General features: G+C 39.8%; 1 protein-coding gene and 1 pseudogene across 10 annotated transcripts in view; one reads left to right on the top strand and one right to left on the bottom strand.

The window, feature by feature from the left end:
- Nucleotides 1-12,162, bottom strand: part of CDK14 (cyclin dependent kinase 14) — a 631,911-nt gene that overhangs the window by 200,355 nt on the left and 419,394 nt on the right. The window lies entirely within an intron of this gene.
- LOC146399986 (Y-box-binding protein 1 pseudogene) lies at nt 5,580-9,362 on the top strand (annotated as a pseudogene). Its single transcript, XR_014815754.1, has one exon. The product of XR_014815754.1 is annotated as a Y-box-binding protein 1 pseudogene (transcript).

The following is a 12,162-nucleotide window of genomic DNA, read 5'->3' as shown; positions in this document are numbered from 1 at the left end:
AAAGATTCTCCTATCTAAGAACTGCCTTTTCTCACCTCAAGGTAAATCAAGGAGAAGAAGCAGGAATAAAAACCACAAAGATAATGAGACTCTGTGGTCTACAGAAAGATCTTTCCTTAAAAACACTGGTAAGTTGATAGGCTAGGAACTTAAGCTTTTTACCAGATTGGAATCATTTATGAAAGACAGAAGCTAAAATATTCTCAGTGCCAGAATGGCATTTTAAAAGAAAAAGAAAAAAGGGCTTCATGTGGAAAATAACCTGGTAGTTTCCTTTGATGATTTCTAGAATGGCTTTCCTTAAATCTTGACTCACTTTCTAGGCTTATAAAATTTTGAGAGGTAGAGATAATAAAGTAAAATACAAAGAAGTTCTAATAATTGTTAGAGGCAAGTGGACATAAGCAAGGAACGATCCACTGCCAGAAAGCAGAACCTACTTAAGAAGACATGATGTGAGGGCACACACCTCTCAGAGAAGAACAAATCAGAAGCCCTGAGGCACTGGGCAGGAAGCTGAGAAGAGGATAGGAAAGAAACAAAGAAGATGGCACATCTGAGTTTTGTTTACTATGTAAATCTGAGCCTGTGTTTGGGACTTTCTTGTGGGGGGATGACTTGATGCCTCTTGTGCTGGTTTTGATCCATCAGCTTAGGTAACAGATTAAGGAGTTTCGTGTCCATGTTATGTCCATTATTTGGCTGGAAGCAGATAATGTTTTGAGGCACTGGTAACCTGAGTGATTGGCCAGGGCATGATCAGTCCAGAAAATACCAGGAAAGCCTCCTTAGAAATGCTCTGGTGTCTTACATTACTTACTGTCACATCATTTCACAAGTTACATATTTTTCTTTCACTTACAAAGGATCCACTTATTTGTATATGATCTATGCAGGTGACTATAGCCACTTTGAAGAATATTTAGCAGCATGCTGAATGCTAGGGGGTATAAAGAAACAGTCACAACTTCCAGCCAAGATCAAGTAATAAAGATTAAATTTATCCTCCTACCCAAAACAATTACAACACCACAGAAAATATATGAAATAATGACTCTCAAGTATTTAACTATCAGGCAATGAAGAACAGTGATTCCTAAGAAACAAAAAAATAAAACGGGTAAAATCTATGATTGCTCTAATTTACTGCCTGGAGAAAATTTCTAGGTCACAATGCAGAGAAAGGAAAACCACAGAGAGCTTAGTAACCTCTCTCAGTTTAAAATATGCAGCTGGGAGTCCAGGGAAGGAACGGCTCCTAGAATTTTCAAAGCTGCTAGAATTTTCAGACAGGAGAAATTTATACTGAGAGAAAACTTTCAAGATCTTAATTGATGATTCTGTTAAGTATCGATCAGTGCATAAAGTTAAGAAAACTACCCAATACTAAGTAAAGAACCACCCAAATGATTAGGGGAAAAAGGCCCAGAGCTCACACAGGGCAAACAGTGCATATTCTCAATAGCCAACATGGAAAACCTCATAATTCATAAGGCACTAAGTTTAGAGTATTAAGAAGGATCTTGCTTCAGTAGTGGAGAAAAATTCACCCTAGACTAAAAACAGCAGGGGTCCTCCCTATTAAAGCCTAAAAGCAAGAACTGAAAGGATGACACTATTTCAGGTAACTTGACCATGTCACAGAATAAGCTGAAGAACAGCTTTTTTTTTTAATACAAAAATATAGAAAACCATGCAAGAAAAAATCTACAATGCCTAGCATTAAATAAAAAATTACGGAGTTTCCGTCATGGCGTAGTGGTTAACGAATCCGACTAGGTTGCAGGTTCGGTCCCTGCCCTTGCTCAGTGGGTTAACGATCCGGCATTGCCGTGAGCTGTGGTGTAGGTCGCAGATGTGGCTCGGATCCCGAGTTGCTGTGGCTCTGGCGTAGGCTGGCAGCTACAGCTCCAATTCGACCCCTAGCCTGGGAACCTCCATGTGCCGCGGGAGCGGCCCAAGAAATGGCAAAAAGACAAAAAAAAAAAAAGAATAAAAAATTACCAGGGAGTTCCCATCGTGGCTCAGTGGTTAACAAATCTGACTAGCATCCATTAGGACACAGGTTCAATCCCTGGCCTTGCTCAATAGGTTAAGGACCTGGTGTTGCTGCGAGCTGTGGTATAGGTTGCAGACATGGCTTGGATCCCATGTTGCTGTGGATGTGACATAGGCCAGCAGCTACAGCTCTGATTTGACCCCTAGCCTGGGAACCTCCATATAAGCAGGTATAGCTCTAAAAGGACAAAAAACAAACAAACAAACAAACAAAAAGACCCAAAAAATAAAACCCTAATGCTTTTCCTAATTTGATGAAAATTATAAATTGACATATACAAGGAGTTTAACGAACCCTAATCATAAAAGCATGATGAAAAGTACACCAAAACACATCATAATCAAATTACTTAAAACTAACGTGAAGAAAATATCTTAAAAGCAGTCAGAAGAAAAAGACACAATACATACAAAGGAACACAGATAAGGATAATAGCACATTTTTGGCCAAGATGACATAATCATCTCAGTAGATGAGAAAAACATCTGACAAGATCCAACATCCATTCCTACTAAAAACCCTCAACAAACCAGAAACAGAAAGGAAGCTCCTCAACCTGATAAAAGACAGCTGCACAAAACCTAAAACTAGCATCATCCTTAATGGTCAGAGACTGAAAGTTTCCCACCCCAAGATCAAGAACAAGGCAGTATACCACTTCTATTCAGTGGTATACTGGAGGTTTGTACTAGACAGGTTCTATTCAGTGGTATACTGGAGGTTTGTACTAGACAGCACAAAAGGGCAAGTAAAAGAATGAAAAGGACTACATGTTGGAAGGGAAGAAGAAAAACTATATATAAATAACAGGATCATTTACACAGACCATCTATGGAACATACAAAAAATAAGAATAAGTTAGAATAAGTTGATTCTAACAAGGTCATGAGATACAAGATCAATATACGAAAGTCAACTGTATTTTTATATACTAACAATGAGTAACTGCAATTTTAAAGTACCATTTCCAGTAGCTTAAAATATTAAATAATTATGAATCTGCCAAAAGACTGTAAGACCTGTACATTGAAAACTATGAAACACTGCTGAGAGAAACCGAAGAAGATTTAAATAAATGGAGAGATATACTATGTTCAGAGATTGAAAGACTGAAGATTACTAAAATACCAAGTACCTCCAAACTGATCTATAGCTTCAACATAATCCCATATAAATACCCGGCAAGCTTTTGGTGGGAACTGACCAGCAGCTCCTAAAACTCACATGGGAATGCAACCTAGACTAGAAAATCAACTTTAAAAAAGAACAAAGTTTATGCACTTACATTACCTGATTTCACTAATTAAGAAAGTGTGACATAGGCATGATGATAGAATACTCTAGTACTTTTTAGACACACACGGTCAATTCATCACCAATAAAGTTGCAAAGGCAATTCAGTGGAGAAAAAATAGTCTTTTCCACAAATTGTGCTAGAACAACTGGATAGCTATATAAGGAACTCAGGTCTATCCCTGGTGCCACATATCAAAATTAACTAAAAATGGACCAGAGATGTACCTAAAGCTATAACTGCTAGAAGAAAACACAGAGTAATATCTTTGTGACCATGTGTTAGGTTATGATTTCTTTGGACTTCTTCAAAGTTATGTGCTTCTGCTCTTTGAAAGAAACCATTAAGAAAAATTTGCAAATTACAATTTGATAAAGTCTCTATCTAGAATATATTAGGAATTCTCAAAACCCAATGATTAGAAAAGAAGTAACTCAATAAAAAAGTAGCAGAGAGTCCCTGTCCCGGTTCAGCGGAAACAAATCTAACTAGCATCCATAAGTATGCAGGTTCAATCCCTGGCCTTGCTCAGGGGGTTAAGGATCTGACATTGCCATGAGCTGTGGTGTAGGCCGCAGACTCGGCTTGGACCTGGCATTGCTGTGGCCGTGGATGTGGTGTAGGCTGGTAGCTACAGCTCCGATTAGACCCCTAGCCTGGGAACCTCCATATGCTATGGGTGCAGGCCTAAAAAGATCCAAAAACAAAAAAAAAAAAAAAAAAAAAAAAAGTGAAAAATTTCAACACTTTCCCAAAGAAGATACATGGATGGCAAATAGGTACATGAAAAGACGCCCAATATAATTAGTCCTTAGGGAAATGTAAATTAAAACCACTGTGAGGTATCCTTACACTTCTACTAAAATGTCTAAAATAAAAGATGTGAATCTATAACTCTCACGAACTGCTGGTAGCAATGTAAAATGCTATATTAACTTTTTTAAAAAAGGTAAACATTGTATGATCCAATCTTTCCACTCCCAGGTACTAACCCAAGGGAAAAGATAACCTTTGTCAACACAAAGATTCATTCACAGCAGCTTAACTTGTAATAACGAGAAACAACAAAACTGGAAACAACCAAAATGTCAAGCGATAGGTAAATGAATAAACAAATTGTGGTATATCTACACAATGGAATCCCATTCAAAAAGAATGAACTACTGCCATAACAACACAGATAACTCTAAAAATGCTATGCTCAGAGTTTCCGTTGTGGCTCAGTGGAAACAAACCTGACTAGTATCCATGAGGATTTGGGTTTAATCCCTAGCCTCAACTCAGTGGGTTAAGGATATGGCATTGCTGCAAGCTGTAGGTCTCAGAGGAGTCTCGGATCGTATGTTGCTGTGGTGTAGACTGGCAGCTGCAGCTCCCTTAGCCTGGGAACTTCCATGTGGTGCATTAAAAAAAAAAAAAAGAAAAAAGTTATGCTCACTGAAAACAACCAGACACTCCGCCCCCTGCCCCCAATACCCTATATTTCCATTTACATAAAACTTAAGAACATGCAAACTGATCTATGGTGACAGAAAGGAGATCAGGGGTTGCTTGGAGATTGAAGGGTTAAAGAGAAAAGGGATGGAGGAATTATAAGAAGGTACAAAGGAGCTTTCAGAGATGACAGATATGTTCACTATCTTGATTGTGGTGGTAGTTTCCTGGGTGTATACACATGGTAAACTTATATTCTATACTTCCAACACAGTATGTCAATTATCCCTCAAAAAGCAATTAAAATTCTCTAAAAAGAGACATCCTCAAAAGGTAAAATTTTAGCATAAAATGAAATGCTAAAATGCTAAATAAATGTACTTTTATTCTAGGGTAGTGTTTCTAAAACTTTAGTTAACTCACTATCCTCTTTTAAACACAAGCTCCCCATGCCTTCCATAAATGTTATTTAAAACTTCAGAAGTAATTAAGTATTATGACAGGAGCAAAGAAAAGGCAACTGAATATGCTTTTCCAACCGGCAACTTCTCCTTCATTCACTTTGATATACTCCAGTCCCTTTGAGATTATAATTTTAAAGGTTTTTGGGGGAAAAAAAGATACTGCCAAATAAGCATTAGAAGATATAATGCAAATACAAGGAAGGAAGGAAGGAGGGAACTGAAGGAAGGGAGGACGGGGAGGGTGGGAGAAAGTTAAGTTAACAACTAACATCAAACACACAAGAAACTTCAAAATACTACCTCATATGTAGTCTGAAATTTTGGTTGGGGCCTTTATGTTAAACTTGAATTAAAAGCTGCAATGGCAGTTCCCGTCGTGGCTTGGCGGGAAACGCATCTGACTATGAACCATGAGGACAAAGGTTCGATCCCAGGCCTTCTCAATGGGTTAAGGATCTGGCATTGCTGTGAGCTGTGGTGGAGGTTGCAGACATGGCTCAGATCTGGCATTGCCGTGGCTATGGCTGGCAGCTGTAGCTCCAATTAGACTCCTAGCCTAGGAACCTCCATATGCCTTGGGTACAGCCCTAAGAAGACAAAAGTTAAATAAATAAGCTGCAATGCTTGTTTAGGTAGCTGTTTGCTCATTTTTTCCTCACCTGCCTGTCCCTGTCTCACCCTTGACTACTCTGATTACCCCTCTAGCCACACTAAATTTACAATTTCACTTGCTGGCTGACTTCACCTCAATTCAGCAGAGCTTTGTGAAGTATCAGACAATGAATTTCCAAGTGGAATCATTGCAGCTAATGCTGCCACTGCTAGCCCCATTTTCTGGCCTTCTCCCTCCCCTGGCTCACATTCTCAGATTCTCTCTGATGTGCCAAGAACGAGCAATTCTGGTCCAGGAAAAGAACACCTAAAGAGGCCTGGGTCTCTCCTGGGAAGGTTACCATCATCCTCACCTGAACACAATGACCATAAAGACTAGAACTATCAGAATATTTAACAAAATGTCAGATTTAAAGATAAAAAAACAATCAGAATGGAAAAATTGCTGGTATGACCACTATAGAGAACAGTATGGAGGTACCTTAGAAATCTATACTACCATATGACCCAGGAATCCCACTCTTGGGCATGTATCAAGACAAAACTTTCCTTAAAAAAGACACATGCACCCGCATGTTCACTGCAGCACTATTCACAGTAGCCAAGACATGGAAACAACCCAAATGTCCATTGACAGATGATTGGATCAGGAAGATGTGGTATATATACACAATGGAATACTACTCAGCCATAAAAAAGAATGAAATAATGCCATTTGCAGCAACATGGATGGAACTAGAGACTCTCATCCTGAGTGAAGTAAGTCAGAAAGAGAAAGACAAATACCATATGATGTTACTTTATTTCTGGAATCTAATATACAGCACAAAGGAACTTTTCCACAGAAAAAATCATAGACTTGGAGAATAGACTTGTGGTTGCCTACCTAGGGGGAGGGGGAGGTAGTGGGATGGATTGGGAGCTTGGGGTTAATAGATACAAACTACTGCTTTTTGGAATGGATTAGCAATGACATCCTGCTGTGTAGCACTGAGAACTATGTCTAGTCACTTATGATGGAGCATGATAATATGCGAAAAAAGAATGTATACATGTATGTGTAACTGGGTCACCATGCTGTACTGTAGGAAAAAAAAACTGTATTGGGGAAATAACAATTAAAAAAATTGTATATATAAAAGGATTTCAACAAGGAAAAATCCTGACAGATGGATAAAAATGAGAAGGACATGCATAAAAATGAAAATAAAGTAGTTGTTAGGCCCCCCTCCCCACCTGTTTCACTATCTTTATTGGTGTTATATTGTCTTTATAGGGGAAAAAAATGGTTTATTGACAGCTGCTGGCTTGAAGACTTTGTTCATTCTATCCAGCTGAAATGAATCTGAGGTTTCTATTCATCTGGGAAAAAAGGAAAACTAACAAATTTATTTTGCTTCTGTGGTGGGTGGTGGTAGCTGTGGTGGATTTACTTGACTGCCAATTACTAGTAACAGTTATCTGATTGTTAGATGTTTTATAAGTGTGTCTAGCAAAGTTCTGTCTGCAAATGTATACAGTTTAGGGGAAAAAAATAACTTAATCTCTCATTCCACAGGATAAAGAAAACTGACCCTGGTTGACCCAATGAGATGGTCCAGACCTCACTACAACCACAGTGTATATTATAACAACTCCCAGGAAAGTCTGGTCAGAATATTACCTCCAGGGAAAGATGCTACTGTGACAAGGAAATCAGCTTTTGAGGGGTTTATTCTGAAGGGAAGCAGGACATGGCACTCCAAAATACGCCACTTTGGCACATGGATTATTTTTGAGCTGAAAAACAGCCAATGTAGAGAGAGGGTTTCTCTAAACTCCTCTTACTTGGCTAAAGACAGGGTCTCTAAGAAGAACTCAATTGTCATAAATCCCCTCCCCAAAAGGAAGTTTCATCACTGGAGAAGAGTGACTCTCAACATGGGAAGGGAGGCTAGAGGAGGACACTCAACATAGAGAGGCTTTGTTATGAATTATCACACCTCCCACTTCTTCTTCTAAAGGCCCATTCATTGTTCCTAAGAATCTTCACTCTCCCCAAGAAGGCCTATATTTCTACTCCCCATTCTTTCCATAGCAAGAGGTATTTTCATATAAACTGGTGCAGCCACTATGGAGAATAGTATGGAAGTTCCTTGAAAAACTATATATAGAACTACCCTATGATCCAGCAATCCCACTCTTGGGCATCTACCTGGAGAAAACCACAATTTGAAAATATACATGAACCCCATTGTTCACTGTAACACTATTCACAATAGCCAAGACATGGAAGCAACCTAAAACGTCCATCAACAGAGGAATAGATAAAGAGGATATGGTACATATATACGAGGGAATATTATTCAGCCATAAAAAAGGATGAAATAATGCCACTTGCAGCAACATGGATGGACCTAGAGATATCATAAAAGTGAATTTAGTAAGAGAAAAGTAAGAGTTCTATGGGTAGTGGGAGGGGAGAGCAGATCCCAGAGAGCCCTGAGCAATCCCACCACCGCTGCCAGCCTAGTTACCATCACACCCTGGGGAGGAGCTGCAGCTGCCACAGCCGTTCCCAGTCACCATCACCAAAACCATGAGCAGCAAGGCCAAGACCCAGCAGCCGCCTGCTACCGCCCCCACCCTCAGCGCTGCCGACACCAAGCCCGGCAGGACAGGCAGCAGTGCAAGGACCGGCCTCATATGGGCGGCACCTGCTGGCAGGGACAAGAAGATCATCACAACGAAAGTTTTGGGAACAGTAAAATGGCTCAGTGTAAGAAACGGATATGGTTTCATCAACGGGAATGACACCAAGGAAGATGTATTTGTATACCAGACTGCCATAAAGAATAACAACCCCAGGAAGTACCTTCACAGTGTAGGAGATGGAGAGACTGCCGAGTTTGATGTTGTTGAAGGAGAAAAGGGTGCGTTACAGGTCCTGGTGGAGTTCAGTGCAAGGCAGTAAATATGCAGCAGACTGTAACCATTATAGACACTATCCACATTACAGGGGTCCTCTACGCAATTACCAGCAGAATTACCAGAATAGCGAGAGGGGGGCAAAGAATGAGGGATCAGAGAGTGCTCCCAAAGGCCAGGCCCAACAGTGCTGGCCTTACCGCAGGTGAAGGTCCCCTTCTTACTACATACGGAGACCCTATGCACATCAACCACAGTATTCCAACCCTTCTGTGCAGGGAGAAGTGATGGAGGGTGCTGACCACCAGGGTGCAGGAGACCAAGGTAGACCAGTGAGACAGAACATAATTCACGCAATAGACCACGCTTCCGCAGCAGCCCTCCATGCCTAAGACAACCCAGAGAGGACTGCAACGAAGAAGATTAAGCAAATCAAGGAGATAAGACCCAGGGTCAGCAGCCACCTCAAGGTCAGTACCACTGCAACTTCAATTACCGGTGCAGATGCCCAGAAAACCGTAAAGATGGCAAAGAGACAAAAGCAGCCGATCCACCAGCTGAGAATTCATCTGAGCAGGGCGGGGCTGAGTAAATGCCGGCTCACCACCTCCACCATCATCCGGTTTAGTCATCCAACAAGAAGAAATGAATATGAAGTTCCAGCAATCAGAAATGAACACAAGATTGGAGCTGAAGAACTTAAGTGCTTGCTCTTTGCCCATTGACCAGATAACTAGATCTATGCAGCATGGGGTTTTTATTATTTTTACCTAAAGATGTCTCCTTTTGGTAATGACAAATGTGTTTTTATTTTTTTAAAAAAGGTCTGGTTTTTCTCAATACACCTTTAAAGGTTTTTAAATTGTTTCATATCTGGTCAAGTTGAGATTTTTAAGAACCTCGTTTTTAATTTGCAATAAAAGTTTACAGCTTGATTTTTCAAAAAATTCAACAAATTGCAAGCACCTGTTAATAAAGTTCTTAAATAATAAAAAAAAAGAGAGAAAGGTTAAATATCACGAGATCACTAATATGTGGAATCTAATAAAAAATGATACTAAAGAACTTATTCACAAAACGAAAACGGACTCAAAGATTTCAAAACCAAATTTATGTCTACCAAAAGGGAAACATGGGGATGAGGGATAAATTGGGAGGCCGGGATATAACACAGACACGCTACTATACACAAAATAGATAAGTAACAAGGACCTACTGTACAGTACAGGGAAGTCTACTTGATACTCTTAATAACCTATATGGGAAAAGAATCTGAAAAAGAATGGATATATGTAAATGTGTAACTAATTCACCTTGCTGTAGACCTGAAGCTAATACAATATTGTAAGTCAATTATATGCCAATAATTTTTTTAAAAAAGATATTTAGGGCTGATTTCAAAGCAACATCAGGGAGTTAGTCATTATCCCCTGGTTATCTCCCACGCATACATGAGGGATGCATGTTAAGAAACTTTTGTTTTTCTCTTGTCCCTTGGTCTTTTATTAGAGGAGTCTCAGCTAAGAACTCAGAAGAGCAGAGGGAGAATTCTTTCTCCTCTACGATCTGACTTCAAGAATAAATCATGGGCTGGGCAATGACACTGGCTCAAGCGCCAACCAGTCCTAGTGGAGGTAAGGGCAGCTTCTAGGGGGGCATCAGTAATACTAGCACTAAAATGGGACAGGAGAGCACATGCACCATTGCTGGTGGAATGTAAACTCATTCAACATTTTTGGAGGATGGCTGGTCAAAATCTATGCTAATGTTCACTATGCACCCAGCAGTCATTTTCTAGGAAAGCTCTGGGGTATAGACTAGGAAGCTATCACAGCAGGCTTTTCTTTCCGTGGCGGTAAAATACTGGGAATTTCCAGAACTGGTGAGATAAACATGTAATAGCCATAGAAAAGATCATCACGCAGTGGTGAAGACAAAATGGAGCAAGTTGAAAACAATGTTTGTAACATTTTTTGGTGAAACACACGTCATTCACCAACATGTACTATTTCTATGAATGATGATACAGGAATAGAAAAAAAGAACGTGCATGACATCTTTAAATGAAATTAACCAGGGAGAGGACTACAGTGATGCTGGAGAGAATTTTAACTTTTACATGTATAAATTTCCATAATACAGTAGATTTTGTAGTGTCTTTTAATTTAGTAAATTACAAAAAAGACAACTAGATCAAAATAAACTTAAAATCAATGGAACAGGAGACTGACACAGAGAATAAATGATAAAAACACTGGGACAGAAAATGAATTTGGCAATACAGGTGTTGGTAGTAAGAAATTTCTATCAAGGAGAACATGTAATAGTTTTTTCCTGGAGAAAATGAGCACAGGTTAAATGACTTTCTCTCTCCTCCCGACCCCCATCAACTAGCCAGAATCCAAATTTTTGGATAAAGGCAACCTTGTTGCAACCCAGGAGATATTAAAGAACAATTAAAAGAGAGGGCTTTTGGGTAAGGGAAGTTTCAACATTAAGCCATACCTTTAAGAATTAAAGAGCTTTATGGGGAGAAAAAATTTCCAAGTTTCTTTGCAGATGAAAACAGGCACGGTTATGCTAATTCTAAACACTGCCAGCAGGCTGAGTTCCCAGATGCCCTGCAGTCTAGTCTAGGGAGCTGCCAGTCTGCAGGGTCCAGCAGTGTCTGCCTACAGGGATGACTGACACCAGCATTGCCGCCTGGTCCAGCCTGTAGCCATCACCGCCTTTAGGGTGGGACAAGGACAAGATTGAGTGTCTTAATGAACCGCCTCAGATCTTAAACCACAGCCGCCCACAGCACCATCTGTTTCGTGCCATGTGGACCCTAAAAGAAAAATCCGGTTTGGTCCTAAAAATACTGTTTGCTTCACAAGGAAGCATATCCTAGGGCTCTGCCTCACAGGCCTGTTTTACATAACATTAATTAGAGATGCTAATTCTGTGTCGGAATGGGTACAATGGCCATACCCTGGAATGTGAAATTGTAAACTGTCAAATTCTGCCAAAACGTGTCATTTCATCTAAGTGCAGCAAACGAATTTTTAAATTGCTTATGTTCTAAGGCTCGCTGACCACAAATTCTAACTGGACTGGAGTCATAATCTTGTTCTTCCTTTGATTCACAATGAATATGGCATTTTTCTCCTGTATTTAATAATAAAACTTCCATTAGATAATAAAATTAGCATGTGTATTTGCTTGTGACTTAAAAGGAAATAAAGTCCAGGAAATTATTAATAAGCACTCAGAAGTCAAGAACTGTTTCTTTTATCAACGTAACGTACTCAGCTCCAACAGCACCCTCCACTGCCCACTTGTGATACTAGAATGTTTTTCCCTTGCCAGTTGGCACAATGGTAATAAGTTTTGTCAGTAGATGGTGCTGG

The sequence above is a fragment of the Sus scrofa genome, chromosome 9 (assembly GCF_054392235.1).
Source record: "Sus scrofa isolate SSC_HxYL_T2T_F1_AM1 chromosome 9, Sscrofa_HxYL_maternal_Yorkshire_Landrace_v2.0, whole genome shotgun sequence".
NCBI lineage: Eukaryota > Metazoa > Chordata > Mammalia > Artiodactyla > Suidae > Sus > Sus scrofa.
Note: the sequence above shows the minus strand (reverse complement) of the source record. Positions and strands in the feature narration are given on the sequence as shown.